The following is a 27,216-nucleotide window of genomic DNA, read 5'->3' on the forward strand; positions in this document are numbered from 1 at the left end:
GTAAACGCCGAGGAAAATGCGCGCGTCCGGTGTGGTCTAGTGGCTAGGATACCTGGCTTTCACCCAGGAGGCCCGGGTTCGATTCCCGGTACCGGAACGGAATTTTTCGGAAAAAGTCACGACAAGTTTTGACCCTGCGAAAGGCTGTTTCACGTCCTCCTCGCATTATACCTACTGGTTCATAAACGTCAGCTGAAAACAGTCGAGAGAAACGGGCACGCAATGAAATTACTACGAGCAGCGGAATAAAGGGAGAAGAGACGCTGGTCCACTGTTGGACTGCTACCATAGAAATGTTACATGGCAATACGCAGAGCAATTCCCGCGAAGCGATGGAAGACTCTCTGCACCGAGGCCCGTTAGCTCAGTCGGTTAGAGCGTCGTGCTAATAACGCGAAGGTCGTGGGTTCGATCCCCCCACGGGCCACTACGATTTCACTCTTCCAAAAAGGCAACGCCGATTTCGGCGGGGAAGTATGGTAACAAAGAAATCGTCACATTGTGTGCGAGCTGATAGGGGACCAGAACGCGACTTGTCGGGACGCGCTAAAACACTTCACTGGTCACAGCACGGTGAACACACAGTTCCTCGTCCGATCACCGCTACTGCGCGAAGCTGGGCGTTGTCAGTGCTTGGGCGGGTGACCGCCTGCGAACACAGGGCACTGCCGACAGTTTCAATTCGTATTTCTCTTTCCTCTTCGGTTTCGGAGCTGCAGCGCTATTCGGTCAAGGGCACTGGCGCCACATTTTGCCTCTCGGTATGCCAAGTCGCGCCGTGCGGCCACAGTGAAATGAAGGAGCGTGTTGTAAAATTTTCAACAAAGAAAAAAAAAAAAAAAAAAAGAAATGTACTAGTAATAAAACTGAATTTGTCTGACAGAACATGTAACATCAGACAATACATGATAACAGGCAGCAGGTATTTACTTGAGGCATAAGTAACGTGGTGGCCGCCTCGCCATACCTCTCTCAGTCGTTTCGCGTGCTTGTCCTCTTGATATAGGCCGATTGGAGAGCGTCAGCTCTCGCGTCAGCTGAGCTAAGTCGAGACAAGTCGAGACTCAAGGGGAATCGACGCACACACTATAGGGTGGCCTGCAGCGAGTAAGAGGGCGAAAGAAACATTAATTTAAAGACGCGTGGCAAAAGTACTCATACGCAAAAGTAAAAAGCCGGCTGCGGTGGCCGGGAATCGAACCCGGATCAACTGCTTGGAAGGCAACTACGCTGACCATTACACCACCACCGCACGGTTTCCGTCCGCGCACGGCGCGCTGTGTCTGCTTCCCGCCTGTCGGCGGCGGCTCAAGGTGGTCGTAGCTGTAGGCGCATTACGGGGTAGGCGAGCGCATCCAGACAGCGTCTCTACGCACATTTCGCGTCCTTTGGCAAGAGTCGTCGCGTGCGTGCGCCGCAAGAGTACTTAGGCGATCGCGTTCGGGCGTCATTTTTAAGCAGTGCAGTGCAGTTCAGGATTCAGCGTGTGTAGCATTCTCTCGAGAGGATGCGACGGCGCTGGACGGCAGTCCCACTTTCCCCTCAGACGTCTGCCGCGGAAAGCACCAGGAAGCTGTGAACTAGCTGAGCATCGGTGGTTCAGTGGTAGAATGCTCGCCTGCCACGCGGGCGGCCCGGGTTCGATTCCCGGCCGATGCATCATTTTGTTTTTTCTCCGATAGTGGTGCTGCGTGTCTTTCGCACTCGAACTGCGTGAGCCATGAGAATGAACCGCGGGATTTCCGTGTGGGAATAACCAAACATGCAGCGCGCACGACTGCTCGTTTCGACTGTTGTGCGCTATTGTACATACTGGCGTCGGCCTAGCATCACAAGTTGCCTGTCGCGCCGGGAATGCACGTGTAGCAACAGAAAAAAATGAGCCAGGAAGTGCAGACTCTCTACCACTGGTATTTGGTACTTACCGAGATTCCAGAAGGCGTGGCGATCACCTGCCTCGGTAGCGCAGTAGGCAGCGCGTAAGTCTCATAATCTTAAGGTCGTGAGTTCGATCCTCACCCGGGGCATTTAATTTACTTTCGTCCACAGCTAAATCGACGGCTCTGGGGTTTGCGAAGGAGCGAAACACTTTGTGCTTTGTTATCCTCAAGGCTTCAACGACTCAGCGTGATAATGTTTACTTCCCGTTATTACTACTTGTAGTTCTTATGTAAAATTTTCAAGAAAAAAAGTACTAGTAATAAAACTGAATTTCGTACGATATAACGTGTAAAGTCACACAATGTATGACCTGCTGTATGATGACAGGCAGCAGGTATTTACTTGCGAAATAAGTAAATAAATATTACTACTTACGGCTTTGCTTTTCCTCCTACCCCTGTAACAACGAGGCATAAAGCAATGGATTGTGACTTTTGCCATGCGCGCCTCGCCATGGGCGCGCGGAAAGATGCTCGCAAACAGGGAAAGTGCGACACGGAAAGCGTCTGGACCGGGTGTAAACGCCGAGGAAAATGCGCGCGTCCGGTGTGGTCTAGTGGCTAGGATACCTGGCTTTCACCCAGGAGGCCCGGGTTCGATTCCCGGTACCGGAACGGAATTTTTCGGAAAAAGTCACGACAAGTTTTGACCCTGCGAAAGGCTGTTTCACGTCCTCCTCGCATTATACCTACTGGTTCATAAACGTCAGCTGAAAACAGTCGAGAGAAACGGGCACGCAATGAAATTACTACGAGCAGCGGAATAAAGGGAGAAGAGACGCTGGTCCACTGTTGGACTGCTACCATAGAAATGTTACATGGCAATACGCAGAGCAATTCCCGCGAAGCGATGGAAGACTCTCTGCACCGAGGCCCGTTAGCTCAGTCGGTTAGAGCGTCGTGCTAATAACGCGAAGGTCGTGGGTTCGATCCCCCCACGGGCCACTACGATTTCACTCTTCCAAAAAGGCAACGCCGATTTCGGCGGGGAAGTATGGTAACAAAGAAATCGTCACATTGTGTGCGAGCTGATAGGGGACCAGAACGCGACTTGTCGGGACGCGCTAAAACACTTCACTGGTCACAGCACGGTGAACACACAGTTCCTCGTCCGATCACCGCTACTGCGCGAAGCTGGGCGTTGTCAGTGCTTGGGCGGGTGACCGCCTGCGAACACAGGGCACTGCCGACAGTTTCAATTCGTATTTCTCTTTCCTCTTCGGTTTCGGAGCTGCAGCGCTATTCGGTCAAGGGCACTGGCGCCACATTTTGCCTCTCGGTATGCCAAGTCGCGCCGTGCGGCCACAGTGAAATGAAGGAGCGTGTTGTAAAATTTTCAACAAAGAAAAAAAAAAAAAAAAAAAAGAAATGTACTAGTAATAAAACTGAATTTGTCTGACAGAACATGTAACATCAGACAATACATGATAACAGGCAGCAGGTATTTACTTGAGGCATAAGTAACGTGGTGGCCGCCTCGCCATACCTCTCTCAGTCGTTTCGCGTGCTTGTCCTCTTGATATAGGCCGATTGGAGAGCGTCAGCTCTCGCGTCAGCTGAGCTAAGTCGAGACAAGTCGAGACTCAAGGGGAATCGACGCACACACTATAGGGTGGCCTGCAGCGAGTAAGAGGGCGAAAGAAACATTAATTTAAAGACGCGTGGCAAAAGTACTCATACGCAAAAGTAAAAAGCCGGCTGCGGTGGCCGGGAATCGAACCCGGATCAACTGCTTGGAAGGCAACTATGCTGACCATTACACCACCACCGCACGGTTTCCGTCCGCGCACGGCGCGCTGTGTCTGCTTCCCGCCTGTCGGCGGCGGCTCAAGGTGGTCGTAGCTGTAGGCGCATTACGGGGTAGGCGAGCGCATCCAGACAGCGTCTCTACGCACATTTCGCGTCCTTTGGCAAGAGTCGTCGCGTGCGTGCGCCGCAAGAGTACTTAGGCGATCGCGTTCGGGCGTCATTTTTAAGCAGTGCAGTGCAGTTCAGGATTCAGCGTGTGTAGCATTCTCTCGAGAGGATGCGACGGCGCTGGACGGCAGTCCCACTTTCCCCTCAGACGTCTGCCGCGGAAAGCACCAGGAAGCTGTGAACTAGCTGAGCATCGGTGGTTCAGTGGTAGAATGCTCGCCTGCCACGCGGGCGGCCCGGGTTCGATTCCCGGCCGATGCATCATTTTGTTTTTTCTCCGATAGTGGTGCTGCGTGTCTTTCGCACTCGAACTGCGTGAGCCATGAGAATGAACCGCGGGATTTCCGTGTGGGAATAACCAAACATGCAGCGCGCACGACTGCTCGTTTCGACTGTTGTGCGCTATTGTACATACTGGCGTCGGCCTAGCATCACAAGTTGCCTGTCGCGCCGGGAATGCACGTGTAGCAACAGAAAAAAATGAGCCAGGAAGTGCAGACTCTCTACCACTGGTATTTGGTACTTACCGAGATTCCAGAAGGCGTGGCGATCACCTGCCTCGGTAGCGCAGTAGGCAGCGCGTAAGTCTCATAATCTTAAGGTCGTGAGTTCGATCCTCACCCGGGGCATTTAATTTACTTTCGTCCACAGCTAAATCGACGGCTCTGGGGTTTGCGAAGGAGCGAAACACTTTGTGCTTTGTTATCCTCAAGGCTTCAACGACTCAGCGTGATAATGTTTACTTCCCGTTATTACTACTTGTAGTTCTTATGTAAAATTTTCAAGAAAAAAAGTACTAGTAATAAAACTGAATTTCGTACGATATAACGTGTAAAGTCACACAATGTATGACCTGCTGTATGATGACAGGCAGCAGGTATTTACTTGCGAAATAAGTAAATAAATATTACTACTTACGGCTTTGCTTTTCCTCCTACCCCTGTAACAACGAGGCATAAAGCAATGGATTGTGACTTTTGCCATGCGCGCCTCGCCATGGGCGCGCGGAAAGATGCTCGCAAACAGGGAAAGTGCGACACGGAAAGCGTCTGGACCGGGTGTAAACGCCGAGGAAAATGCGCGCGTCCGGTGTGGTCTAGTGGCTAGGATACCTGGCTTTCACCCAGGAGGCCCGGGTTCGATTCCCGGTACCGGAACGGAATTTTTCGGAAAAAGTCACGACAAGTTTTGACCCTGCGAAAGGCTGTTTCACGTCCTCCTCGCATTATACCTACTGGTTCATAAACGTCAGCTGAAAACAGTCGAGAGAAACGGGCACGCAATGAAATTACTACGAGCAGCGGAATAAAGGGAGAAGAGACGCTGGTCCACTGTTGGACTGCTACCATAGAAATGTTACATGGCAATACGCAGAGCAATTCCCGCGAAGCGATGGAAGACTCTCTGCACCGAGGCCCGTTAGCTCAGTCGGTTAGAGCGTCGTGCTAATAACGCGAAGGTCGTGGGTTCGATCCCCCCACGGGCCACTACGATTTCACTCTTCCAAAAAGGCAACGCCGATTTCGGCGGGGAAGTATGGTAACAAAGAAATCGTCACATTGTGTGCGAGCTGATAGGGGACCAGAACGCGACTTGTCGGGACGCGCTAAAACACTTCACTGGTCACAGCACGGTGAACACACAGTTCCTCGTCCGATCACCGCTACTGCGCGAAGCTGGGCGTTGTCAGTGCTTGGGCGGGTGACCGCCTGCGAACACAGGGCACTGCCGACAGTTTCAATTCGTATTTCTCTTTCCTCTTCGGTTTCGGAGCTGCAGCGCTATTCGGTCAAGGGCACTGGCGCCACATTTTGCCTCTCGGTATGCCAAGTCGCGCCGTGCGGCCACAGTGAAATGAAGGAGCGTGTTGTAAAATTTTCAACAAAGAAAAAAAAAAAAAAAAAAAAGAAATGTACTAGTAATAAAACTGAATTTGTCTGACAGAACATGTAACATCAGACAATACATGATAACAGGCAGCAGGTATTTACTTGAGGCATAAGTAACGTGGTGGCCGCCTCGCCATACCTCTCTCAGTCGTTTCGCGTGCTTGTCCTCTTGATATAGGCCGATTGGAGAGCGTCAGCTCTCGCGTCAGCTGAGCTAAGTCGAGACAAGTCGAGACTCAAGGGGAATCGACGCACACACTATAGGGTGGCCTGCAGCGAGTAAGAGGGCGAAAGAAACATTAATTTAAAGACGCGTGGCAAAAGTACTCATACGCAAAAGTAAAAAGCCGGCTGCGGTGGCCGGGAATCGAACCCGGATCAACTGCTTGGAAGGCAACTATGCTGACCATTACACCACCACCGCACGGTTTCCGTCCGCGCACGGCGCGCTGTGTCTGCTTCCCGCCTGTCGGCGGCGGCTCAAGGTGGTCGTAGCTGTAGGCGCATTACGGGGTAGGCGAGCGCATCCAGACAGCGTCTCTACGCACATTTCGCGTCCTTTGGCAAGAGTCGTCGCGTGCGTGCGCCGCAAGAGTACTTAGGCGATCGCGTTCGGGCGTCATTTTTAAGCAGTGCAGTGCAGTTCAGGATTCAGCGTGTGTAGCATTCTCTCGAGAGGATGCGACGGCGCTGGACGGCAGTCCCACTTTCCCCTCAGACGTCTGCCGCGGAAAGCACCAGGAAGCTGTGAACTAGCTGAGCATCGGTGGTTCAGTGGTAGAATGCTCGCCTGCCACGCGGGCGGCCCGGGTTCGATTCCCGGCCGATGCATCATTTTGTTTTTTCTCCGATAGTGGTGCTGCGTGTCTTTCGCACTCGAACTGCGTGAGCCATGAGAATGAACCGCGGGATTTCCGTGTGGGAATAACCAAACATGCAGCGCGCACGACTGCTCGTTTCGACTGTTGTGCGCTATTGTACATACTGGCGTCGGCCTAGCATCACAAGTTGCCTGTCGCGCCGGGAATGCACGTGTAGCAACAGAAAAAAATGAGCCAGGAAGTGCAGACTCTCTACCACTGGTATTTGGTACTTACCGAGATTCCAGAAGGCGTGGCGATCACCTGCCTCGGTAGCGCAGTAGGCAGCGCGTAAGTCTCATAATCTTAAGGTCGTGAGTTCGATCCTCACCCGGGGCATTTAATTTACTTTCGTCCACAGCTAAATCGACGGCTCTGGGGTTTGCGAAGGAGCGAAACACTTTGTGCTTTGTTATCCTCAAGGCTTCAACGACTCAGCGTGATAATGTTTACTTCCCGTTATTACTACTTGTAGTTCTTATGTAAAATTTTCAAGAAAAAAAGTACTAGTAATAAAACTGAATTTCGTACGATATAACGTGTAAAGTCACACAATGTATGACCTGCTGTATGATGACAGGCAGCAGGTATTTACTTGCGAAATAAGTAAATAAATATTACTACTTACGGCTTTGCTTTTCCTCCTACCCCTGTAACAACGAGGCATAAAGCAATGGATTGTGACTTTTGCCATGCGCGCCTCGCCATGGGCGCGCGGAAAGATGCTCGCAAACAGGGAAAGTGCGACACGGAAAGCGTCTGGACCGGGTGTAAACGCCGAGGAAAATGCGCGCGTCCGGTGTGGTCTAGTGGCTAGGATACCTGGCTTTCACCCAGGAGGCCCGGGTTCGATTCCCGGTACCGGAACGGAATTTTTCGGAAAAAGTCACGACAAGTTTTGACCCTGCGAAAGGCTGTTTCACGTCCTCCTCGCATTATACCTACTGGTTCATAAACGTCAGCTGAAAACAGTCGAGAGAAACGGGCACGCAATGAAATTACTACGAGCAGCGGAATAAAGGGAGAAGAGACGCTGGTCCACTGTTGGACTGCTACCATAGAAATGTTACATGGCAATACGCAGAGCAATTCCCGCGAAGCGATGGAAGACTCTCTGCACCGAGGCCCGTTAGCTCAGTCGGTTAGAGCGTCGTGCTAATAACGCGAAGGTCGTGGGTTCGATCCCCCCACGGGCCACTACGATTTCACTCTTCCAAAAAGGCAACGCCGATTTCGGCGGGGAAGTATGGTAACAAAGAAATCGTCACATTGTGTGCGAGCTGATAGGGGACCAGAACGCGACTTGTCGGGACGCGCTAAAACACTTCACTGGTCACAGCACGGTGAACACACAGTTCCTCGTCCGATCACCGCTACTGCGCGAAGCTGGGCGTTGTCAGTGCTTGGGCGGGTGACCGCCTGCGAACACAGGGCACTGCCGACAGTTTCAATTCGTATTTCTCTTTCCTCTTCGGTTTCGGAGCTGCAGCGCTATTCGGTCAAGGGCACTGGCGCCACATTTTGCCTCTCGGTATGCCAAGTCGCGCCGTGCGGCCACAGTGAAATGAAGGAGCGTGTTGTAAAATTTTCAACAAAGAAAAAAAAAAAAAAAAAAAAGAAATGTACCAGTAATAAAACTGAATTTGTCTGACAGAACATGTAACATCAGACAATACATGATAACAGGCAGCAGGTATTTACTTGAGGCATAAGTAACGTGGTGGCCGCCTCGCCATACCTCTCTCAGTCGTTTCGCGTGCTTGTCCTCTTGATATAGGCCGATTGGAGAGCGTCAGCTCTCGCGTCAGCTGAGCTAAGTCGAGACAAGTCGAGACTCAAGGGGAATCGACGCACACACTATAGGGTGGCCTGCAGCGAGTAAGAGGGCGAAAGAAACATTAATTTAAAGACGCGTGGCAAAAGTACTCATACGCAAAAGTAAAAAGCCGGCTGCGGTGGCCGGGAATCGAACCCGGATCAACTGCTTGGAAGGCAACTATGCTGACCATTACACCACCACCGCACGGTTTCCGTCCGCGCACGGCGCGCTGTGTCTGCTTCCCGCCTGTCGGCGGCGGCTCAAGGTGGTCGTAGCTGTAGGCGCATTACGGGGTAGGCGAGCGCATCCAGACAGCGTCTCTACGCACATTTCGCGTCCTTTGGCAAGAGTCGTCGCGTGCGTGCGCCGCAAGAGTACTTAGGCGATCGCGTTCGGGCGTCATTTTTAAGCAGTGCAGTGCAGTTCAGGATTCAGCGTGTGTAGCATTCTCTCGAGAGGATGCGACGGCGCTGGACGGCAGTCCCACTTTCCCCTCAGACGTCTGCCGCGGAAAGCACCAGGAAGCTGTGAACTAGCTGAGCATCGGTGGTTCAGTGGTAGAATGCTCGCCTGCCACGCGGGCGGCCCGGGTTCGATTCCCGGCCGATGCATCATTTTGTTTTTTCTCCGATAGTGGTGCTGCGTGTCTTTCGCACTCGAACTGCGTGAGCCATGAGAATGAACCGCGGGATTTCCGTGTGGGAATAACCAAACATGCAGCGCGCACGACTGCTCGTTTCGACTGTTGTGCGCTATTGTACATACTGGCGTCGGCCTAGCATCACAAGTTGCCTGTCGCGCCGGGAATGCACGTGTAGCAACAGAAAAAAATGAGCCAGGAAGTGCAGACTCTCTACCACTGGTATTTGGTACTTACCGAGATTCCAGAAGGCGTGGCGATCACCTGCCTCGGTAGCGCAGTAGGCAGCGCGTAAGTCTCATAATCTTAAGGTCGTGAGTTCGATCCTCACCCGGGGCATTTAATTTACTTTCGTCCACAGCTAAATCGACGGCTCTGGGGTTTGCGAAGGAGCGAAACACTTTGTGCTTTGTTATCCTCAAGGCTTCAACGACTCAGCGTGATAATGTTTACTTCCCGTTATTACTACTTGCAGTTCTTATGTAAAATTTTCAAGAAAAAAAGTACTAGTAATAAAACTGAATTTCGTACGATATAACGTGTAAAGTCACACAATGTATGACCTGCTGTATGATGACAGGCAGCAGGTATTTACTTGCGAAATAAGTAAATAAATATTACTACTTACGGCTTTGCTTTTCCTCCTACCCCTGTAACAACGAGGCATAAAGCAATGGATTGTGACTTTTGCCATGCGCGCCTCGCCATGGGCGCGCGGAAAGATGCTCGCAAACAGGGAAAGTGCGACACGGAAAGCGTCTGGACCGGGTGTAAACGCCGAGGAAAATGCGCGCGTCCGGTGTGGTCTAGTGGCTAGGATACCTGGCTTTCACCCAGGAGGCCCGGGTTCGATTCCCGGTACCGGAACGGAATTTTTCGGAAAAAGTCACGACAAGTTTTGACCCTGCGAAAGGCTGTTTCACGTCCTCCTCGCATTATACCTACTGGTTCATAAACGTCAGCTGAAAACAGTCGAGAGAAACGGGCACGCAATGAAATTACTACGAGCAGCGGAATAAAGGGAGAAGAGACGCTGGTCCACTGTTGGACTGCTACCATAGAAATGTTACATGGCAATACGCAGAGCAATTCCCGCGAAGCGATGGAAGACTCTCTGCACTGAGGCCCGTTAGCTCAGTCGGTTAGAGCGTCGTGCTAATAACGCGAAGGTCGTGGGTTCGATCCCCCCACGGGCCACTACGATTTCACTCTTCCAAAAAGGCAACGCCGATTTCGGCGGGGAAGTATGGTAACAAAGAAATCGTCACATTGTGTGCGAGCTGATAGGGGACCAGAACGCGACTTGTCGGGACGCGCTAAAACACTTCACTGGTCACAGCACGGTGAACACACAGTTCCTCGTCCGATCACCGCTACTGCGCGAAGCTGGGCGTTGTCAGTGCTTGGGCGGGTGACCGCCTGCGAACACAGGGCACTGCCGACAGTTTCAATTCGTATTTCTCTTTCCTCTTCGGTTTCGGAGCTGCAGCGCTATTCGGTCAAGGGCACTGGCGCCACATTTTGCCTCTCGGTATGCCAAGTCGCGCCGTGCGGCCACAGTGAAATGAAGGAGCGTGTTGTAAAATTTTCAACAAAGAAAAAAAAAAAAAAAAAAGAAATGTACTAGTAATAAAACTGAATTTGTCTGACAGAACATGTAACATCAGACAATACATGATAACAGGCAGCAGGTATTTACTTGAGGCATAAGTAACGTGGTGGCAGCCTCGCCATACCTCTCTCAGTCGTTTCGCGTGCTTGTCCTCTTGATATAGGCCGATTGGAGAGCGTCAGCTCTCGCGTCAGCTGAGCTAAGTCGAGACAAGTCGAGACTCAAGGGGAATCGACGCACACACTATAGGGTGGCCTGCAGTGAGTAAGAGGGCGAAAGAAACATTAATTTAAAGACGCGTGGCAAAAGTACTCATACGCAAAAGTAAAAAGCCGGCTGCGGTGGCCGGGAATCGAACCCGGATCAACTGCTTGGAAGGCAACTATGCTGACCATTACACCACCACCGCACGGTTTCCGTCCGCGCACGGCGCGCTGTGTCTGCTTCCCGCCTGTCGGCGGCGGCTCAAGGTGGTCGTAGCTGTAGGCGCATTACGGGGTAGGCGAGCGCATCCAGACAGCGTCTCTACGCACATTTCGCGTCCTTTGGCAAGAGTCGTCGCGTGCGTGCGCCGCAAGAGTACTTAGGCGATCGCGTTCGGGCGTCATTTTTAAGCAGTGCAGTGCAGTTCAGGATTCAGCGTGTGTAGCATTCTCTCGAGAGGATGCGACGGCGCTGGACGGCAGTCCCACTTTCCCCTCAGACGTCTGCCGCGGAAAGCACCAGGAAGCTGTGAACTAGCTGAGCATCGGTGGTTCAGTGGTAGAATGCTCGCCTGCCACGCGGGCGGCCCGGGTTCGATTCCCGGCCGATGCATCATTTTGTTTTTTCTCCGATAGTGGTGCTGCGTGTCTTTCGCACTCGAACTGCGTGAGCCATGAGAATGAACCGCGGGATTTCCGTGTGGGAATAACCAAACATGCAGCGCGCACGACTGCTCGTTTCGACTGTTGTGCGCTATTGTACATACTGGCGTCGGCCTAGCATCACAAGTTGCCTGTCGCGCCGGGAATGCACGTGTAGCAACAGAAAAAAATGAGCCAGGAAGTGCAGACTCTCTACCACTGGTATTTGGTACTTACCGAGATTCCAGAAGGCGTGGCGATCACCTGCCTCGGTAGCGCAGTAGGCAGCGCGTAAGTCTCATAATCTTAAGGTCGTGAGTTCGATCCTCACCCGGGGCATTTAATTTACTTTCGTCCACAGCTAAATCGACGGCTCTGGGGTTTGCGAAGGAGCGAAACACTTTGTGCTTTGTTATCCTCAAGGCTTCAACGACTCAGCGTGATAATGTTTACTTCCCGTTATTACTACTTGTAGTTCTTATGTAAAATTTTCAAGAAAAAAAGTACTAGTAATAAAACTGAATTTCGTACGATATAACGTGTAAAGTCACACAATGTATGACCTGCTGTATGATGACAGGCAGCAGGTATTTACTTGCGAAATAAGTAAATAAATATTACTACTTACGGCTTTGCTTTTCCTCCTACCCCTGTAACAACGAGGCATAAAGCAATGGATTGTGACTTTTGCCATGCGCGCCTCGCCATGGGCGCGCGGAAAGATGCTCGCAAACAGGGAAAGTGCGACACGGAAAGCGTCTGGACCGGGTGTAAACGCCGAGGAAAATGCGCGCGTCCGGTGTGGTCTAGTGGCTAGGATACCTGGCTTTCACCCAGGAGGCCCGGGTTCGATTCCCGGTACCGGAACGGAATTTTTCGGAAAAAGTCACGACAAGTTTTGACCCTGCGAAAGGCTGTTTCACGTCCTCCTCGCATTATACCTACTGGTTCATAAACGTCAGCTGAAAACAGTCGAGAGAAACGGGCACGCAATGAAATTACTACGAGCAGCGGAATAAAGGGAGAAGAGACGCTGGTCCACTGTTGGACTGCTACCATAGAAATGTTACATGGCAATACGCAGAGCAATTCCCGCGAAGCGATGGAAGACTCTCTGCACCGAGGCCCGTTAGCTCAGTCGGTTAGAGCGTCGTGCTAATAACGCGAAGGTCGTGGGTTCGATCCCCCCACGGGCCACTACGATTTCACTCTTCCAAAAAGGCAACGCCGATTTCGGCGGGGAAGTATGGTAACAAAGAAATCGTCACATTGTGTGCGAGCTGATAGGGGACCAGAACGCGACTTGTCGGGACGCGCTAAAACACTTCACTGGTCACAGCACGGTGAACACACAGTTCCTCGTCCGATCACCGCTACTGCGCGAAGCTGGGCGTTGTCAGTGCTTGGGCGGGTGACCGCCTGCGAACACAGGGCACTGCCGACAGTTTCAATTCGTATTTCTCTTTCCTCTTCGGTTTCGGAGCTGCAGCGCTATTCGGTCAAGGGCACTGGCGCCACATTTTGCCTCTCGGTATGCCAAGTCGCGCCGTGCGGCCACAGTGAAATGAAGGAGCGTGTTGTAAAATTTTCAACAAAGAAAAAAAAAAAAAAAAAAAGAAATGTACTAGTAATAAAACTGAATTTGTCTGACAGAACATGTAACATCAGACAATACATGATAACAGGCAGCAGGTATTTACTTGAGGCATAAGTAACGTGGTGGCCGCCTCGCCATACCTCTCTCAGTCGTTTCGCGTGCTTGTCCTCTTGATATAGGCCGATTGGAGAGCGTCAGCTCTCGCGTCAGCTGAGCTAAGTCGAGACAAGTCGAGACTCAAGGGGAATCGACGCACACACTATAGGGTGGCCTGCAGCGAGTAAGAGGGCGAAAGAAACATTAATTTAAAGACGCGTGGCAAAAGTACTCATACGCAAAAGTAAAAAGCCGGCTGCGGTGGCCGGGAATCGAACCCGGATCAACTGCTTGGAAGGCAACTATGCTGACCATTACACCACCACCGCACGGTTTCCGTCCGCGCACGGCGCGCTGTGTCTGCTTCCCGCCTGTCGGCGGCGGCTCAAGGTGGTCGTAGCTGTAGGCGCATTACGGGGTAGGCGAGCGCATCCAGACAGCGTCTCTACGCACATTTCGCGTCCTTTGGCAAGAGTCGTCGCGTGCGTGCGCCGCAAGAGTACTTAGGCGATCGCGTTCGGGCGTCATTTTTAAGCAGTGCAGTGCAGTTCAGGATTCAGCGTGTGTAGCATTCTCTCGAGAGGATGCGACGGCGCTGGACGGCAGTCCCACTTTCCCCTCAGACGTCTGCCGCGGAAAGCACCAGGAAGCTGTGAACTAGCTGAGCATCGGTGGTTCAGTGGTAGAATGCTCGCCTGCCACGCGGGCGGCCCGGGTTCGATTCCCGGCCGATGCATCATTTTGTTTTTTCTCCGATAGTGGTGCTGCGTGTCTTTCGCACTCGAACTGCGTGAGCCATGAGAATGAACCGCGGGATTTCCGTGTGGGAATAACCAAACATGCAGCGCGCACGACTGCTCGTTTCGACTGTTGTGCGCTATTGTACATACTGGCGTCGGCCTAGCATCACAAGTTGCCTGTCGCGCCGGGAATGCACGTGTAGCAACAGAAAAAAATGAGCCAGGAAGTGCAGACTCTCTACCACTGGTATTTGGTACTTACCGAGATTCCAGAAGGCGTGGCGATCACCTGCCTCGGTAGCGCAGTAGGCAGCGCGTAAGTCTCATAATCTTAAGGTCGTGAGTTCGATCCTCACCCGGGGCATTTAATTTACTTTCGTCCACAGCTAAATCGACGGCTCTGGGGTTTGCGAAGGAGCGAAACACTTTGTGCTTTGTTATCCTCAAGGCTTCAACGACTCAGCGTGATAATGTTTACTTCCCGTTATTACTACTTGCAGTTCTTATGTAAAATTTTCAAGAAAAAAAGTACTAGTAATAAAACTGAATTTCGTACGATATAACGTGTAAAGTCACACAATGTATGACCTGCTGTATGATGACAGGCAGCAGGTATTTACTTGCGAAATAAGTAAATAAATATTACTACTTACGGCTTTGCTTTTCCTCCTACCCCTGTAACAACGAGGCATAAAGCAATGGATTGTGACTTTTGCCATGCGCGCCTCGCCATGGGCGCGCGGAAAGATGCTCGCAAACAGGGAAAGTGCGACACGGAAAGCGTCTGGACCGGGTGTAAACGCCGAGGAAAATGCGCGCGTCCGGTGTGGTCTAGTGGCTAGGATACCTGGCTTTCACCCAGGAGGCCCGGGTTCGATTCCCGGTACCGGAACGGAATTTTTCGGAAAAAGTCACGACAAGTTTTGACCCTGCGAAAGGCTGTTTCACGTCCTCCTCGCATTATACCTACTGGTTCATAAACGTCAGCTGAAAACAGTCGAGAGAAACGGGCACGCAATGAAATTACTACGAGCAGCGGAATAAAGGGAGAAGAGACGCTGGTCCACTGTTGGACTGCTACCATAGAAATGTTACATGGCAATACGCAGAGCAATTCCCGCGAAGCGATGGAAGACTCTCTGCACCGAGGCCCGTTAGCTCAGTCGGTTAGAGCGTCGTGCTAATAACGCGAAGGTCGTGGGTTCGATCCCCCCACGGGCCACTACGATTTCACTCTTCCAAAAAGGCAACGCCGATTTCGGCGGGGAAGTATGGTAACAAAGAAATCGTCACATTGTGTGCGAGCTGATAGGGGACCAGAACGCGACTTGTCGGGACGCGCTAAAACACTTCACTGGTCACAGCACGGTGAACACACAGTTCCTCGTCCGATCACCGCTACTGCGCGAAGCTGGGCGTTGTCAGTGCTTGGGCGGGTGACCGCCTGCGAACACAGGGCACTGCCGACAGTTTCAATTCGTATTTCTCTTTCCTCTTCGGTTTCGGAGCTGCAGCGCTATTCGGTCAAGGGCACTGGCGCCACATTTTGCCTCTCGGTATGCCAAGTCGCGCCGTGCGGCCACAGTGAAATGAAGGAGCGTGTTGTAAAATTTTCAACAAAGAAAAAAAAAAAAAAAAAAGAAATGTACTAGTAATAAAACTGAATTTGTCTGACAGAACATGTAACATCAGACAATACATGATAACAGGCAGCAGGTATTTACTTGAGGCATAAGTAACGTGGTGGCCGCCTCGCCATACCTCTCTCAGTCGTTTCGCGTGCTTGTCCTCTTGATATAGGCCGATTGGAGAGCGTCAGCTCTTGCGTCAGCTGAGCTAAGTCGAGACAAGTCGAGACTCAAGGGGAATCGACGCACACACTATAGGGTGGCCTGCAGCGAGTAAGAGGGCGAAAGAAACATTAATTTAAAGACGCGTGGCAAAAGTACTCATACGCAAAAGTAAAAAGCCGGCTGCGGTGGCCGGGAATCGAACCCGGATCAACTGCTTGGAAGGCAACTATGCTGACCATTACACCACCACCGCACGGTTTCCGTCCGCGCACGGCGCGCTGTGTCTGCTTCCCGCCTGTCGGCGGCGGCTCAAGGTGGTCGTAGCTGTAGGCGCATTACGGGGTAGGCGAGCGCATCCAGACAGCGTCTCTACGCACATTTCGCGTCCTTTGGCAAGAGTCGTCGCGTGCGTGCGCCGCAAGAGTACTTAGGCGATCGCGTTCGGGCGTCATTTTTAAGCAGTGCAGTGCAGTTCAGGATTCAGCGTGTGTAGCATTCTCTCGAGAGGATGCGACGGCGCTGGACGGCAGTCTCACTTTCCCCTCAGACGTCTGCCGCGGAAAGCACCAGGAAGCTGTGAACTAGCTGAGCATCGGTGGTTCAGTGGTAGAATGCTCGCCTGCCACGCGGGCGGCCCGGGTTCGATTCCCGGCCGATGCATCATTTTGTTTTTTCTCCGATAGTGGTGCTGCGTGTCTTTCGCACTCGAACTGCGTGAGCCATGAGAATGAACCGCGGGATTTCCGTGTGGGAATAACCAAACATGCAGCGCGCACGACTGCTCGTTTCGACTGTTGTGCGCTATTGTACATACTGGCGTCGGCCTAGCATCACAAGTTGCCTGTCGCGCCGGGAATGCACGTGTAGCAACAGAAAAAAATGAGCCAGGAAGTGCAGACCCTCTACCACTGGTATTTGGTACTTACCGAGATTCCAGAAGGCGTGGCGATCACCTGCCTCGGTAGCGCAGTAGGCAGCGCGTAAGTCTCATAATCTTAAGGTCGTGAGTTCGATCCTCACCCGGGGCATTTAATTTACTTTCGTCCACAGCTAAATCGACGGCTCTGGGGTTTGCGAAGGAGCGAAACACTTTGTGCTTTGTTATCCTCAAGGCTTCAACGACTCAGCGTGATAATGTTTACTTCCCGTTATTACTACTTGCAGTTCTTATGTAAAATTTTCAAGAAAAAAAGTACTAGTAATAAAACTGAATTTCGTACGATATAACGTGTAAAGTCACACAATGTATGACCTGCTGTATGATGACAGGCAGCAGGTATTTACTTGCGAAATAAGTAAATAAATATTACTACTTACGGCTTTGCTTTTCCTCCTACCCCTGTAACAACGAGGCATAAAGCAATGGATTGTGACTTTTGCCATGCGCGCCTCGCCATGGGCGCGCGGAAAGATGCTCGCAAACAGGGAAAGTGCGACACGGAAAGCGTCTGGACCGGGTGTAAACGCCGAGGAAAATGCGCGCGTCCGGTGTGGTCTAGTGGCTAGGATACCTGGCTTTCACCCAGGAGGCCCGGGTTCGATTCCCGGTACCGGAACGGAATTTTTCGGAAAAAGTCACGACAAGTTTTGACCCTGCGAAAGGCTGTTTCACGTCCTCCTCGCATTATACCTACTGGTTCATAAACGTCAGCTGAAAACAGTCGAGAGAAACGGGCACGCAATGAAATTACTACGAGCAGCGGAATAAAGGGAGAAGAGACGCTGGTCCACTGTTGGACTGCTACCATAGAAATGTTACATGGCAATACGCAGAGCAATTCCCGCGAAGCGATGGAAGACTCTCTGCACCGAGGCCCGTTAGCTCAGTCGGTTAGAGCGTCGTGCTAATAACGCGAAGGTCGTGGGTTCGATCCCCCCACGGGCCACTACGATTTCACTCTTCCAAAAAGGCAACGCCGATTTCGGCGGGGAAGTATGGTAACAAAGAAATCGTCACATTGTGTGCGAGCTGATAGGGGACCAGAACGCGACTTGTCGGGACGCGCTAAAACACTTCACTGGTCACAGCACGGTGAACACACAGTTCCTCGTCCGATCACCGCTACTGCGCGAAGCTGGGCGTTGTCAGTGCTTGGGCGGGTGACCGCCTGCGAACACAGGGCACTGCCGACAGTTTCAATTCGTATTTCTCTTTCCTCTTCGGTTTCGGAGCTGCAGCGCTATTCGGTCAAGGGCACTGGCGCCACATTTTGCCTCTCGGTATGCCAAGTCGCGCCGTGCGGCCACAGTGAAATGAAGGAGCGTGTTGTAAAATTTTCAACAAAGAAAAAAAAAAAAAAAAAAGAAATGTACTAGTAATAAAACTGAATTTGTCTGACAGAACATGTAACATCAGACAATACATGATAACAGGCAGCAGGTATTTACTTGAGGCATAAGTAACGTGGTGGCCGCCTCGCCATACCTCTCTCAGTCGTTTCGCGTGCTTGTCCTCTTGATATAGGCCGATTGGAGAGCGTCAGCTCTCGCGTCAGCTGAGCTAAGTCGAGACAAGTCGAGACTCAAGGGGAATCGACGCACACACTATAGGGTGGCCTGCAGCGAGTAAGAGGGCGAAAGAAACATTAATTTAAAGACGCGTGGCAAAAGTACTCATACGCAAAAGTAAAAAGCCGGCTGCGGTGGCCGGGAATCGAACCCGGATCAACTGCTTGGAAGGCAACTATGCTGACCATTACACCACCACCGCAAGGTTTCCGTCCGCGCACGGCGCGCTGTGTCTGCTTCCCGCCTGTCGGCGGCGGCTCAAGGTGGTCGTAGCTGTAGGCGCATTACGGGGTAGGCGAGCGCATCCAGACAGCGTCTCTACGCACATTTCGCGTCCTTTGGCAAGAGTCGTCGCGTGCGTGCGCCGCAAGAGTACTTAGGCGATCGCGTTCGGGCGTCATTTTTAAGCAGTGCAGTGCAGTTCAGGATTCAGCGTGTGTAGCATTCTCTCGAGAGGATGCGACGGCGCTGGACGGCAGTCTCACTTTCCCCTCAGACGTCTGCCGCGGAAAGCACCAGGAAGCTGTGAACTAGCTGAGCATCGGTGGTTCAGTGGTAGAATGCTCGCCTGCCACGCGGGCGGCCCGGGTTCGATTCCCGGCCGATGCATCATTTTGTTTTTTCTCCGATAGTGGTGCTGCGTGTCTTTCGCACTCGAACTGCGTGAGCCATGAGAATGAACCGCGGGATTTCCGTGTGGGAATAACCAAACATGCAGCGCGCACGACTGCTCGTTTCGACTGTTGTGCGCTATTGTACATACTGGCGTCGGCCTAGCATCACAAGTTGCCTGTCGCGCCGGGAATGCACGTGTAGCAACAGAAAAAAATGAGCCAGGAAGTGCAGACCCTCTACCACTGGTATTTGGTACTTACCGAGATTCCAGAAGGCGTGGCGATCACCTGCCTCGGTAGCGCAGTAGGCAGCGCGTAAGTCTCATAATCTTAAGGTCGTGAGTTCGATCCTCACCCGGGGCATTTAATTTACTTTCGTCCACAGCTAAATCGACGGCTCTGGGGTTTGCGAAGGAGCGAAACACTTTGTGCTTTGTTATCCTCAAGGCTTCAACGACTCAGCGTGATAATGTTTACTTCCCGTTATTACTACTTGCAGTTCTTATGTAAAATTTTCAAGAAAAAAAGTACTAGTAATAAAACTGAATTTCGTACGATATAACGTGTAAAGTCACACAATGTATGACCTGCTGTATGATGACAGGCAGCAGGTATTTACTTGCGAAATAAGTAAATAAATATTACTACTTACGGCTTTGCTTTTCCTCCTACCCCTGTAACAACGAGGCATAAAGCAATGGATTGTGACTTTTGCCATGCGCGCCTCGCCATGGGCGCGCGGAAAGATGCTCGCAAACAGGGAAAGTGCGACACGGAAAGCGTCTGGACCGGGTGTAAACGCCGAGGAAAATGCGCGCGTCTGGTGTGGTCTAGTGGCTAGGATACCTGGCTTTCACCCAGGAGGCCCGGGTTCGATTCCCGGTACCGGAACGGAATTTTTCGGAAAAAGTCACGACAAGTTTTGACCCTGCGAAAGGCTGTTTCACGTCCTCCTCGCATTATACCTACTGGTTCATAAACGTCAGCTGAAAACAGTCGAGAGAAACGGGCACGCAATGAAATTACTACGAGCAGCGGAATAAAGGGAGAAGAGACGCTGGTCCACTGTTGGACTGCTACCATAGAAATGTTACATGGCAATACGCAGAGCAATTCCCGCGAAGCGATGGAAGACTCTCTGCACCGAGGCCCGTTAGCTCAGTCGGTTAGAGCGTCGTGCTAATAACGCGAAGGTCGTGGGTTCGATCCCCCCACGGGCCACTACGATTTCACTCTTCCAAAAAGGCAACGCCGATTTCGGCGGGGAAGTATGGTAACAAAGAAATCGTCACATTGTGTGCGAGCTGATAGGGGACCAGAACGCGACTTGTCGGGACGCGCTAAAACACTTCACTGGTCACAGCACGGTGAACACACAGTTCCTCGTCCGATCACCGCTACTGCGCGAAGCTGGGCGTTGTCAGTGCTTGGGCGGGTGACCGCCTGCGAACACAGGGCACTGCCGACAGTTTCAATTCGTATTTCTCTTTCCTCTTCGGTTTCGGAGCTGCAGCGCTATTCGGTCAAGGGCACTGGCGCCACATTTTGCCTCTCGGTATGCCAAGTCGCGCCGTGCGGCCACAGTGAAATGAAGGAGCGTGTTGTAAAATTTTCAACAAAGAAAAAAAAAAAAAAAAGAGAAATGTACTAGTAATAAAACTGAATTTGTCTGACAGAACATGTAACATCAGACAATACATGATAACAGGCAGCAGGTATTTACTTGAGGCATAAGTAACGTGGTGGCCGCCTCGCCATACCTCTCTCAGTCGTTTCGCGTGCTTGTCCTCTTGATATAGGCCGATTGGAGAGCGTCAGCTCTCGCGTCAGCTGAGCTAAGTCGAGACAAGTCGAGACTCAAGGGGAATCGACGCACACACTATAGGGTGGCCTGCAGCGAGTAAGAGGGCGAAAGAAACATTAATTTAAAGACGCGTGGCAAAAGTACTCATACGCAAAAGTAAAAAGCCGGCTGCGGTGGCCGGGAATCGAACCCGGATCAACTGCTTGGAAGGCAACTATGCTGACCATTACACCACCACCGCACGCTTTCCGTCCGCGCACGGCGCGCTGTGTCTGCTTCCCGCCTGTCGGCGGCGGCTCAAGGTGGTCGTAGCTGTAGGCGCATTACGGGGTAGGCGAGCGCATCCAGACAGCGTCTCTACGCACATTTCGCGTCCTTTGGCAAGAGTCGTCGCGTGCGTGCGCCGCAAGAGTACTTAGGCGATCGCGTTCGGGCGTCATTTTTAAGCAGTGCAGTGCAGTTCAGGATTCAGCGTGTGTAGCATTCTCTCGAGAGGATGCGACGGCGCTGGACGGCAGTCTCACTTTCCCCTCAGACGTCTGCCGCGGAAAGCACCAGGAAGCTGTGAACTAGCTGAGCATCGGTGGTTCAGTGGTAGAATGCTCGCCTGCCACGCGGGCGGCCCGGGTTCGATTCCCGGCCGATGCATCATTTTGTTTTTTCTCCGATAGTGGTGCTGCGTGTCTTTCGCACTCGAACTGCGTGAGCCATGAGAATGAACCGCGGGATTTCCGTGTGGGAATAACCAAACATGCAGCGCGCACGACTGCTCGTTTCGACTGTTGTGCGCTATTGTACATACTGGCGTCGGCCTAGCATCACAAGTTGCCTGTCGCGCCGGGAATGCACGTGTAGCAACAGAAAAAAATGAGCCAGGAAGTGCAGACCCTCTACCACTGGTATTTGGTACTTACCGAGATTCCAGAAGGCGTGGCGATCACCTGCCTCGGTAGCGCAGTAGGCAGCGCGTAAGTCTCATAATCTTAAGGTCGTGAGTTCGATCCTCACCCGGGGCATTTAATTTACTTTCGTCCACAGCTAAATCGACGGCTCTGGGGTTTGCGAAGGAGCGAAACACTTTGTGCTTTGTTATCCTCAAGGCTTCAACGACTCAGCGTGATAATGTTTACTTCCCGTTATTACTACTTGCAGTTCTTATGTAAAATTTTCAAGAAAAAAAGTACTAGTAATAAAACTGAATTTCGTACGATATAACGTGTAAAGTCACACAATGTATGACCTGCTGTATGATGACAGGCAGCAGGTATTTACTTGCGAAATAAGTAAATAAATATTACTACTTACGGCTTTGCTTTTCCTCCTACCCCTGTAACAACGAGGCATAAAGCAATGGATTGTGACTTTTGCCATGCGCGCCTCGCCATGGGCGCGCGGAAAGATGCTCGCAAACAGGGAAAGTGCGACACGGAAAGCGTCTGGACCGGGTGTAAACGCCGAGGAAAATGCGCGCGTCCGGTGTGGTCTAGTGGCTAGGATACCTGGCTTTCACCCAGGAGGCCCGGGTTCGATTCCCGGTACCGGAACGGAATTTTTCGGAAAAAGTCACGACAAGTTTTGACCCTGCGAAAGGCTGTTTCACGTCCTCCTCGCATTATACCTACTGGTTCATAAACGTCAGCTGAAAACAGTCGAGAGAAACGGGCACGCAATGAAATTACTACGAGCAGCGGAATAAAGGGAGAAGAGACGCTGGTCCACTGTTGGACTGCTACCATAGAAATGTTACATGGCAATACGCAGAGCAATTCCCGCGAAGCGATGGAAGACTCTCTGCACCGAGGCCCGTTAGCTCAGTCGGTTAGAGCGTCGTGCTAATAACGCGAAGGTCGTGGGTTCGATCCCCCCACGGGCCACTACGATTTCACTCTTCCAAAAAGGCAACGCCGATTTCGGCGGGGAAGTATGGTAACAAAGAAATCGTCACATTGTGTGCGAGCTGATAGGGGACCAGAACGCGACTTGTCGGGACGCGCTAAAACACTTCACTGGTCACAGCACGGTGAACACACAGTTCCTCGTCCGATCACCGCTACTGCGCGAAGCTGGGCGTTGTCAGTGCTTGGGCGGGTGACCGCCTGCGAACACAGGGCACTGCCGACAGTTTCAATTCGTATTTCTCTTTCCTCTTCGGTTTCGGAGCTGCAGCGCTATTCGGTCAAGGGCACTGGCGCCACATTTTGCCTCTCGGTATGCCAAGTCGCGCCGTGCGGCCACAGTGAAATGAAGGAGCGTGTTGTAAAATTTTCAACAAAGAAAAAAAAAAAAAAAAAGAGAAATGTACTAGTAATAAAACTGAATTTGTCTGACAGAACATGTAACATCAGACAATACATGATAACAGGCAGCAGGTATTTACTTGAGGCATAAGTAACGTGGTGGCCGCCTCGCCATACCTCTCTCAGTCGTTTCGCGTGCTTGTCCTCTTGATATAGGCCGATTGGAGAGCGTCAGCTCTCGCGTCAGCTGAGCTAAGTCGAGACAAGTCGAGACTCAAGGGGAATCGACGCACACACTATAGGGTGGCCTGCAGCGAGTAAGAGGGCGAAAGAAACATTAATTTAAAGACGCGTGGCAAAAGTACTCATACGCAAAAGTAAAAAGCCGGCTGCGGTGGCCGGGAATCGAACCCGGATCAACTGCTTGGAAGGCAACTATGCTGACCATTACACCACCACCGCACGCTTTCCGTCCGCGCACGGCGCGCTGTGTCTGCTTCCCGCCTGTCGGCGGCGGCTCAAGGTGGTCGTAGCTGTAGGCGCATTACGGGGTAGGCGAGCGCATCCAGACAGCGTCTCTACGCACATTTCGCGTCCTTCGGCAAGAGTCGTCGCGTGCGTGCGCCGCAAGAGTACTTAGGCGATCGCGTTCGGGCGTCATTTTTAAGCAGTGCAGTGCAGTTCAGGATTCAGCGTGTGTAGCATTCTCTCGAGAGGATGCGACGGCGCTGGACGGCAGTCTCACTTTCCCCTCAGACGTCTGCCGCGGAAAGCACCAGGAAGCTGTGAACTAGCTGAGCATCGGTGGTTCAGTGGTAGAATGCTCGCCTGCCACGCGGGCGGCCCGGGTTCGATTCCCGGCCGATGCATCATTTTGTTTTTTCTCCGATAGTGGTGCTGCGTGTCTTTCGCACTCGAACTGCGTGAGCCATGAGAATGAACCGCGGGATTTCCGTGTGGGAATAACCAAACATGCAGCGCGCACGACTGCTCGTTTCGACTGTTGTGCGCTATTGTACATACTGGCGTCGGCCTAGCATCACAAGTTGCCTGTCGCGCCGGGAATGCACGTGTAGCAACAGAAAAAAATGAGCCAGGAAGTGCAGACCCTCTACCACTGGTATTTGGTACTTACCGAGATTCCAGAAGGCGTGGCGATCACCTGCCTCGGTAGCGCAGTAGGCAGCGCGTAAGTCTCATAATCTTAAGGTCGTGAGTTCGATCCTCACCCGGGGCATTTAATTTACTTTCGTCCACAGCTAAATCGACGGCTCTGGGGTTTGCGAAGGAGCGAAACACTTTGTGCTTTGTTATCCTCAAGGCTTCAACGACTCAGCGTGATAATGTTTACTTCCCGTTATTACTACTTGCAGTTCTTATGTAAAATTTTCAAGAAAAAAAGTACTAGTAATAAAACTGAATTTCGTACGATATAACGTGTAAAGTCACACAATGTATGACCTGCTGTATGATGACAGGCAGCAGGTATTTACTTGCGAAATAAGTAAATAAATATTACTACTTACGGCTTTGCTTTTCCTCCTACCCCTGTAACAACGAGGCATAAAGCAATGGATTGTGACTTTTGCCATGCGCGCCTCGCCATGGGCGCGCGGAAAGATGCTCGCAAACAGGGAAAGTGCGACACGGAAAGCGTCTGGACCGGGTGTAAACGCCGAGGAAAATGCGCGCGTCCGGTGTGGTCTAGTGGCTAGGATACCTGGCTTTCACCCAGGAGGCCCGGGTTCGATTCCCGGTACCGGAACGGAATTTTTCGGAAAAAGTCACGACAAGTTTTGACCCTGCGAAAGGCTGTTTCACGTCCTCCTCGCATTATACCTACTGGTTCATAAACGTCAGCTGAAAACAGTCGAGAGAAACGGGCACGCAATGAAATTACTACGAGCAGCGGAATAAAGGGAGAAGAGACGCTGGTCCACTGTTGGACTGCTACCATAGAAATGTTACATGGCAATACGCAGAGCAATTCCCGCGAAGCGATGGAAGACTCTCTGCACCGAGGCCCGTTAGCTCAGTCGGTTAGAGCGTCGTGCTAATAACGCGAAGGTCGTGGGTTCGATCCCCCCACGGGCCACTACGATTTCACTCTTCCAAAAAGGCAACGCCGATTTCGGCGGGGAAGTATGGTAACAAAGAAATCGTCACATTGTGTGCGAGCTGATAGGGGACCAGAACGCGACTTGTCGGGACGCGCTAAAACACTTCACTGGTCACAGCACGGTGAACACACAGTTCCTCGTCCGATCACCGCTACTGCGCGAAGCTGGGCGTTGTCAGTGCTTGGGCGGGTGACCGCCTGCGAACACAGGGCACTGCCGACAGTTTCAATTCGTATTTCTCTTTCCTCTTCGGTTTCGGAGCTGCAGCGCTATTCGGTCAAGGGCACTGGCGCCACATTTTGCCTCTCGGTATGCCAAGTCGCGCCGTGCGGCCACAGTGAAATGAAGGAGCGTGTTGTAAAATTTTCAACAAAGAAAAAAAAAAAAAAAAAGAAATGTACTAGTAATAAAACTGAATTTGTCTGACAGAACATGTAACATCAGACAATACATGATAACAGGCAGCAGGTATTTACTTGAGGCATAAGTAACGTGGTGGCCGCCTCGCCATACCTCTCTCAGTCGTTTCGCGTGCTTGTCCTCTTGATATAGGCCGATTGGAGAGCGTCAGCTCTCGCGTCAGCTGAGCTAAGTCGAGACAAGTCGAGACTCAAGGGGAATCGACGCACACACTATAGGGTGGCCTGCAGCGAGTAAGAGGGCGAAAGAAACATTAATTTAAAGACGCGTGGCAAAAGTACTCATACGCAAAAGTAAAAAGCCGGCTGCGGTGGCCGGGAATCGAACCCGGATCAACTGCTTGGAAGGCAACTATGCTGACCATTACACCACCACCGCACGGTTTCCGTCCGCGCACGGCGCGCTGTGTCTGCTTCCCGCCTGTCGGCGGCGGCTCAAGGTGGTCGTAGCTGTAGGCGCATTACGGGGTAGGCGAGCGCATCCAGACAGCGTCTCTACGCACATTTCGCGTCCTTTGGCAAGAGTCGTCGCGTGCGTGCGCCGCAAGAGTACTTAGGCGATCGCGTTCGGGCGTCATTTTTAAGCAGTGCAGTGCAGTTCAGGATTCAGCGTGTGTAGCATTCTCTCGAGAGGATGCGACGGCGCTGGACGGCAGTCCCACTTTCCCCTCAGACGTCTGCCGCGGAAAGCACCAGGAAGCTGTGAACTAGCTGAGCATCGGTGGTTCAGTGGTAGAATGCTCGCCTGCCACGCGGGCGGCCCGGGTTCGATTCCCGGCCGATGCATCATTTTGTTTTTTCTCCGATAGTGGTGCTGCGTGTCTTTCGCACTCGAACTGCGTGAGCCATGAGAATGAACCGCGGGATTTCCGTGTGGGAATAACCAAACATGCAGCGCGCACGACTGCTCGTTTCGACTGTTGTGCGCTATTGTACATACTGGCGTCGGCCTAGCATCACAAGTTGCCTGTCGCGCCGGGAATGCACGTGTAGCAACAGAAAAAAATGAGCCAGGAAGTGCAGACTCTCTACCACTGGTATTTGGTACTTACCGAGATTCCAGAAGGCGTGGCGATCACCTGCCTCGGTAGCGCAGTAGGCAGCGCGTAAGTCTCATAATCTTAAGGTCGTGAGTTCGATCCTCACCCGGGGCATTTAATTTACTTTCGTCCACAGCTAAATCGACGGCTCTGGGGTTTGCGAAGGAGCGAAACACTTTGTGCTTTGTTATCCTCAAGGCTTCAACGACTCAGCGTGATAATGTTTACTTCCCGTTATTACTACTTGCAGTTCTTATGTAAAATTTTCAAGAAAAAAAGTACTAGTAATAAAACTGAATTTCGTACGATATAACGTGTAAAGTCACACAATGTATGACCTGCTGTATGATGACAGGCAGCAGGTATTTACTTGCGAAATAAGTAAATAAATATTACTACTTACGGCTTTGCTTTTCCTCCTACCCCTGTAACAACGAGGCATAAAGCAATGGATTGTGACTTTTGCCATGCGCGCCTCGCCATGGGCGCGCGGAAAGATGCTCGCAAACAGGGAAAGTGCGACACGGAAAGCGTCTGGACCGGGTGTAAACGCCGAGGAAAATGCGCGCGTCCGGTGTGGTCTAGTGGCTAGGATACCTGGCTTTCACCCAGGAGGTCCGGGTTCGATTCCCGGTACCGGAACGGAATTTTTCGGAAAAAGTCACGACAAGTTTTGACCCTGCGAAAGGCTGTTTCACGTCCTCCTCGCATTATACCTACTGGTTC

At 51.8% G+C, this 27,216-nt stretch overlaps 56 non-coding genes across 56 annotated transcripts; 45 read left to right on the forward strand and 11 right to left on the reverse strand.

The window, feature by feature from the left end:
* The first annotated feature begins 25 nt into the window (after positions 1–25).
* Trnae-uuc (transfer RNA glutamic acid (anticodon UUC)) lies at positions 26–97 on the forward strand. The gene has a single exon. It is a non-coding gene; the product is annotated as a tRNA-Glu (tRNA).
* A 256-nt stretch (positions 98–353) lies between these two features.
* On the forward strand, positions 354–427 carry Trnai-aau (transfer RNA isoleucine (anticodon AAU)). The gene has a single exon. It is a non-coding gene; the product is annotated as a tRNA-Ile (tRNA).
* A 753-nt stretch (positions 428–1,180) lies between these two features.
* Positions 1,181–1,252, reverse strand: Trnag-ucc (transfer RNA glycine (anticodon UCC)). The gene has a single exon. It is a non-coding gene; the product is annotated as a tRNA-Gly (tRNA).
* A 336-nt stretch (positions 1,253–1,588) lies between these two features.
* On the forward strand, positions 1,589–1,659 carry Trnag-gcc (transfer RNA glycine (anticodon GCC)). The gene has a single exon. It is a non-coding gene; the product is annotated as a tRNA-Gly (tRNA).
* Positions 1,660–1,954: 295 nt separating this feature from the next.
* Positions 1,955–2,027, forward strand: Trnam-cau (transfer RNA methionine (anticodon CAU)). The gene has a single exon. It is a non-coding gene; the product is annotated as a tRNA-Met (tRNA).
* Positions 2,028–2,483: 456 nt separating this feature from the next.
* Trnae-uuc (transfer RNA glutamic acid (anticodon UUC)) lies at positions 2,484–2,555 on the forward strand. Its single transcript has one exon. It is a non-coding gene; the product is annotated as a tRNA-Glu (tRNA).
* Positions 2,556–2,811: 256 nt separating this feature from the next.
* Positions 2,812–2,885, forward strand: Trnai-aau (transfer RNA isoleucine (anticodon AAU)). Its single transcript has one exon. It is a non-coding gene; the product is annotated as a tRNA-Ile (tRNA).
* A 754-nt stretch (positions 2,886–3,639) lies between these two features.
* Trnag-ucc (transfer RNA glycine (anticodon UCC)) lies at positions 3,640–3,711 on the reverse strand. The gene has a single exon. It is a non-coding gene; the product is annotated as a tRNA-Gly (tRNA).
* Positions 3,712–4,047: 336 nt separating this feature from the next.
* Positions 4,048–4,118, forward strand: Trnag-gcc (transfer RNA glycine (anticodon GCC)). Its single transcript has one exon. It is a non-coding gene; the product is annotated as a tRNA-Gly (tRNA).
* A 295-nt stretch (positions 4,119–4,413) lies between these two features.
* On the forward strand, positions 4,414–4,486 carry Trnam-cau (transfer RNA methionine (anticodon CAU)). The gene has a single exon. It is a non-coding gene; the product is annotated as a tRNA-Met (tRNA).
* Positions 4,487–4,942: 456 nt separating this feature from the next.
* Positions 4,943–5,014, forward strand: Trnae-uuc (transfer RNA glutamic acid (anticodon UUC)). Its single transcript has one exon. It is a non-coding gene; the product is annotated as a tRNA-Glu (tRNA).
* A 256-nt stretch (positions 5,015–5,270) lies between these two features.
* Positions 5,271–5,344, forward strand: Trnai-aau (transfer RNA isoleucine (anticodon AAU)). The gene has a single exon. It is a non-coding gene; the product is annotated as a tRNA-Ile (tRNA).
* Positions 5,345–6,098: 754 nt separating this feature from the next.
* On the reverse strand, positions 6,099–6,170 carry Trnag-ucc (transfer RNA glycine (anticodon UCC)). The gene has a single exon. It is a non-coding gene; the product is annotated as a tRNA-Gly (tRNA).
* A 336-nt stretch (positions 6,171–6,506) lies between these two features.
* Positions 6,507–6,577, forward strand: Trnag-gcc (transfer RNA glycine (anticodon GCC)). The gene has a single exon. It is a non-coding gene; the product is annotated as a tRNA-Gly (tRNA).
* A 295-nt stretch (positions 6,578–6,872) lies between these two features.
* Positions 6,873–6,945, forward strand: Trnam-cau (transfer RNA methionine (anticodon CAU)). The gene has a single exon. It is a non-coding gene; the product is annotated as a tRNA-Met (tRNA).
* A 456-nt stretch (positions 6,946–7,401) lies between these two features.
* On the forward strand, positions 7,402–7,473 carry Trnae-uuc (transfer RNA glutamic acid (anticodon UUC)). The gene has a single exon. It is a non-coding gene; the product is annotated as a tRNA-Glu (tRNA).
* A 256-nt stretch (positions 7,474–7,729) lies between these two features.
* Trnai-aau (transfer RNA isoleucine (anticodon AAU)) lies at positions 7,730–7,803 on the forward strand. The gene has a single exon. It is a non-coding gene; the product is annotated as a tRNA-Ile (tRNA).
* Positions 7,804–8,557: 754 nt separating this feature from the next.
* Trnag-ucc (transfer RNA glycine (anticodon UCC)) lies at positions 8,558–8,629 on the reverse strand. Its single transcript has one exon. It is a non-coding gene; the product is annotated as a tRNA-Gly (tRNA).
* A 336-nt stretch (positions 8,630–8,965) lies between these two features.
* Positions 8,966–9,036, forward strand: Trnag-gcc (transfer RNA glycine (anticodon GCC)). The gene has a single exon. It is a non-coding gene; the product is annotated as a tRNA-Gly (tRNA).
* A 295-nt stretch (positions 9,037–9,331) lies between these two features.
* On the forward strand, positions 9,332–9,404 carry Trnam-cau (transfer RNA methionine (anticodon CAU)). The gene has a single exon. It is a non-coding gene; the product is annotated as a tRNA-Met (tRNA).
* Positions 9,405–9,860: 456 nt separating this feature from the next.
* On the forward strand, positions 9,861–9,932 carry Trnae-uuc (transfer RNA glutamic acid (anticodon UUC)). The gene has a single exon. It is a non-coding gene; the product is annotated as a tRNA-Glu (tRNA).
* A 256-nt stretch (positions 9,933–10,188) lies between these two features.
* Trnai-aau (transfer RNA isoleucine (anticodon AAU)) lies at positions 10,189–10,262 on the forward strand. The gene has a single exon. It is a non-coding gene; the product is annotated as a tRNA-Ile (tRNA).
* Positions 10,263–11,014: 752 nt separating this feature from the next.
* Positions 11,015–11,086, reverse strand: Trnag-ucc (transfer RNA glycine (anticodon UCC)). The gene has a single exon. It is a non-coding gene; the product is annotated as a tRNA-Gly (tRNA).
* Positions 11,087–11,422: 336 nt separating this feature from the next.
* Trnag-gcc (transfer RNA glycine (anticodon GCC)) lies at positions 11,423–11,493 on the forward strand. The gene has a single exon. It is a non-coding gene; the product is annotated as a tRNA-Gly (tRNA).
* Positions 11,494–11,788: 295 nt separating this feature from the next.
* Positions 11,789–11,861, forward strand: Trnam-cau (transfer RNA methionine (anticodon CAU)). The gene has a single exon. It is a non-coding gene; the product is annotated as a tRNA-Met (tRNA).
* Positions 11,862–12,317: 456 nt separating this feature from the next.
* On the forward strand, positions 12,318–12,389 carry Trnae-uuc (transfer RNA glutamic acid (anticodon UUC)). Its single transcript has one exon. It is a non-coding gene; the product is annotated as a tRNA-Glu (tRNA).
* Positions 12,390–12,645: 256 nt separating this feature from the next.
* On the forward strand, positions 12,646–12,719 carry Trnai-aau (transfer RNA isoleucine (anticodon AAU)). Its single transcript has one exon. It is a non-coding gene; the product is annotated as a tRNA-Ile (tRNA).
* Positions 12,720–13,472: 753 nt separating this feature from the next.
* Trnag-ucc (transfer RNA glycine (anticodon UCC)) lies at positions 13,473–13,544 on the reverse strand. The gene has a single exon. It is a non-coding gene; the product is annotated as a tRNA-Gly (tRNA).
* Positions 13,545–13,880: 336 nt separating this feature from the next.
* On the forward strand, positions 13,881–13,951 carry Trnag-gcc (transfer RNA glycine (anticodon GCC)). The gene has a single exon. It is a non-coding gene; the product is annotated as a tRNA-Gly (tRNA).
* A 295-nt stretch (positions 13,952–14,246) lies between these two features.
* Positions 14,247–14,319, forward strand: Trnam-cau (transfer RNA methionine (anticodon CAU)). Its single transcript has one exon. It is a non-coding gene; the product is annotated as a tRNA-Met (tRNA).
* Positions 14,320–14,775: 456 nt separating this feature from the next.
* On the forward strand, positions 14,776–14,847 carry Trnae-uuc (transfer RNA glutamic acid (anticodon UUC)). The gene has a single exon. It is a non-coding gene; the product is annotated as a tRNA-Glu (tRNA).
* A 256-nt stretch (positions 14,848–15,103) lies between these two features.
* On the forward strand, positions 15,104–15,177 carry Trnai-aau (transfer RNA isoleucine (anticodon AAU)). Its single transcript has one exon. It is a non-coding gene; the product is annotated as a tRNA-Ile (tRNA).
* A 752-nt stretch (positions 15,178–15,929) lies between these two features.
* On the reverse strand, positions 15,930–16,001 carry Trnag-ucc (transfer RNA glycine (anticodon UCC)). Its single transcript has one exon. It is a non-coding gene; the product is annotated as a tRNA-Gly (tRNA).
* A 336-nt stretch (positions 16,002–16,337) lies between these two features.
* On the forward strand, positions 16,338–16,408 carry Trnag-gcc (transfer RNA glycine (anticodon GCC)). Its single transcript has one exon. It is a non-coding gene; the product is annotated as a tRNA-Gly (tRNA).
* Positions 16,409–16,703: 295 nt separating this feature from the next.
* On the forward strand, positions 16,704–16,776 carry Trnam-cau (transfer RNA methionine (anticodon CAU)). Its single transcript has one exon. It is a non-coding gene; the product is annotated as a tRNA-Met (tRNA).
* Positions 16,777–17,232: 456 nt separating this feature from the next.
* On the forward strand, positions 17,233–17,304 carry Trnae-uuc (transfer RNA glutamic acid (anticodon UUC)). The gene has a single exon. It is a non-coding gene; the product is annotated as a tRNA-Glu (tRNA).
* A 256-nt stretch (positions 17,305–17,560) lies between these two features.
* On the forward strand, positions 17,561–17,634 carry Trnai-aau (transfer RNA isoleucine (anticodon AAU)). The gene has a single exon. It is a non-coding gene; the product is annotated as a tRNA-Ile (tRNA).
* A 752-nt stretch (positions 17,635–18,386) lies between these two features.
* Trnag-ucc (transfer RNA glycine (anticodon UCC)) lies at positions 18,387–18,458 on the reverse strand. The gene has a single exon. It is a non-coding gene; the product is annotated as a tRNA-Gly (tRNA).
* A 336-nt stretch (positions 18,459–18,794) lies between these two features.
* On the forward strand, positions 18,795–18,865 carry Trnag-gcc (transfer RNA glycine (anticodon GCC)). The gene has a single exon. It is a non-coding gene; the product is annotated as a tRNA-Gly (tRNA).
* Positions 18,866–19,160: 295 nt separating this feature from the next.
* Trnam-cau (transfer RNA methionine (anticodon CAU)) lies at positions 19,161–19,233 on the forward strand. The gene has a single exon. It is a non-coding gene; the product is annotated as a tRNA-Met (tRNA).
* A 456-nt stretch (positions 19,234–19,689) lies between these two features.
* Trnae-uuc (transfer RNA glutamic acid (anticodon UUC)) lies at positions 19,690–19,761 on the forward strand. Its single transcript has one exon. It is a non-coding gene; the product is annotated as a tRNA-Glu (tRNA).
* A 256-nt stretch (positions 19,762–20,017) lies between these two features.
* Trnai-aau (transfer RNA isoleucine (anticodon AAU)) lies at positions 20,018–20,091 on the forward strand. Its single transcript has one exon. It is a non-coding gene; the product is annotated as a tRNA-Ile (tRNA).
* Positions 20,092–20,843: 752 nt separating this feature from the next.
* On the reverse strand, positions 20,844–20,915 carry Trnag-ucc (transfer RNA glycine (anticodon UCC)). The gene has a single exon. It is a non-coding gene; the product is annotated as a tRNA-Gly (tRNA).
* Positions 20,916–21,251: 336 nt separating this feature from the next.
* Positions 21,252–21,322, forward strand: Trnag-gcc (transfer RNA glycine (anticodon GCC)). Its single transcript has one exon. It is a non-coding gene; the product is annotated as a tRNA-Gly (tRNA).
* Positions 21,323–21,617: 295 nt separating this feature from the next.
* Positions 21,618–21,690, forward strand: Trnam-cau (transfer RNA methionine (anticodon CAU)). The gene has a single exon. It is a non-coding gene; the product is annotated as a tRNA-Met (tRNA).
* A 456-nt stretch (positions 21,691–22,146) lies between these two features.
* Positions 22,147–22,218, forward strand: Trnae-uuc (transfer RNA glutamic acid (anticodon UUC)). Its single transcript has one exon. It is a non-coding gene; the product is annotated as a tRNA-Glu (tRNA).
* A 256-nt stretch (positions 22,219–22,474) lies between these two features.
* Positions 22,475–22,548, forward strand: Trnai-aau (transfer RNA isoleucine (anticodon AAU)). Its single transcript has one exon. It is a non-coding gene; the product is annotated as a tRNA-Ile (tRNA).
* Positions 22,549–23,301: 753 nt separating this feature from the next.
* Trnag-ucc (transfer RNA glycine (anticodon UCC)) lies at positions 23,302–23,373 on the reverse strand. Its single transcript has one exon. It is a non-coding gene; the product is annotated as a tRNA-Gly (tRNA).
* Positions 23,374–23,709: 336 nt separating this feature from the next.
* Trnag-gcc (transfer RNA glycine (anticodon GCC)) lies at positions 23,710–23,780 on the forward strand. Its single transcript has one exon. It is a non-coding gene; the product is annotated as a tRNA-Gly (tRNA).
* A 295-nt stretch (positions 23,781–24,075) lies between these two features.
* On the forward strand, positions 24,076–24,148 carry Trnam-cau (transfer RNA methionine (anticodon CAU)). The gene has a single exon. It is a non-coding gene; the product is annotated as a tRNA-Met (tRNA).
* Positions 24,149–24,604: 456 nt separating this feature from the next.
* Trnae-uuc (transfer RNA glutamic acid (anticodon UUC)) lies at positions 24,605–24,676 on the forward strand. Its single transcript has one exon. It is a non-coding gene; the product is annotated as a tRNA-Glu (tRNA).
* Positions 24,677–24,932: 256 nt separating this feature from the next.
* Trnai-aau (transfer RNA isoleucine (anticodon AAU)) lies at positions 24,933–25,006 on the forward strand. The gene has a single exon. It is a non-coding gene; the product is annotated as a tRNA-Ile (tRNA).
* A 751-nt stretch (positions 25,007–25,757) lies between these two features.
* Positions 25,758–25,829, reverse strand: Trnag-ucc (transfer RNA glycine (anticodon UCC)). The gene has a single exon. It is a non-coding gene; the product is annotated as a tRNA-Gly (tRNA).
* A 336-nt stretch (positions 25,830–26,165) lies between these two features.
* On the forward strand, positions 26,166–26,236 carry Trnag-gcc (transfer RNA glycine (anticodon GCC)). Its single transcript has one exon. It is a non-coding gene; the product is annotated as a tRNA-Gly (tRNA).
* A 295-nt stretch (positions 26,237–26,531) lies between these two features.
* Positions 26,532–26,604, forward strand: Trnam-cau (transfer RNA methionine (anticodon CAU)). The gene has a single exon. It is a non-coding gene; the product is annotated as a tRNA-Met (tRNA).
* Positions 26,605–27,060: 456 nt separating this feature from the next.
* On the forward strand, positions 27,061–27,132 carry Trnae-uuc (transfer RNA glutamic acid (anticodon UUC)). Its single transcript has one exon. It is a non-coding gene; the product is annotated as a tRNA-Glu (tRNA).
* The last annotated feature ends 84 nt before the right edge of the window (positions 27,133–27,216 follow it).

This window comes from Schistocerca serialis, chromosome 2 (assembly GCF_023864345.2).
Source record: "Schistocerca serialis cubense isolate TAMUIC-IGC-003099 chromosome 2, iqSchSeri2.2, whole genome shotgun sequence".
NCBI classification, from domain to species: Eukaryota; Metazoa; Arthropoda; class Insecta; order Orthoptera; family Acrididae; genus Schistocerca; species Schistocerca serialis.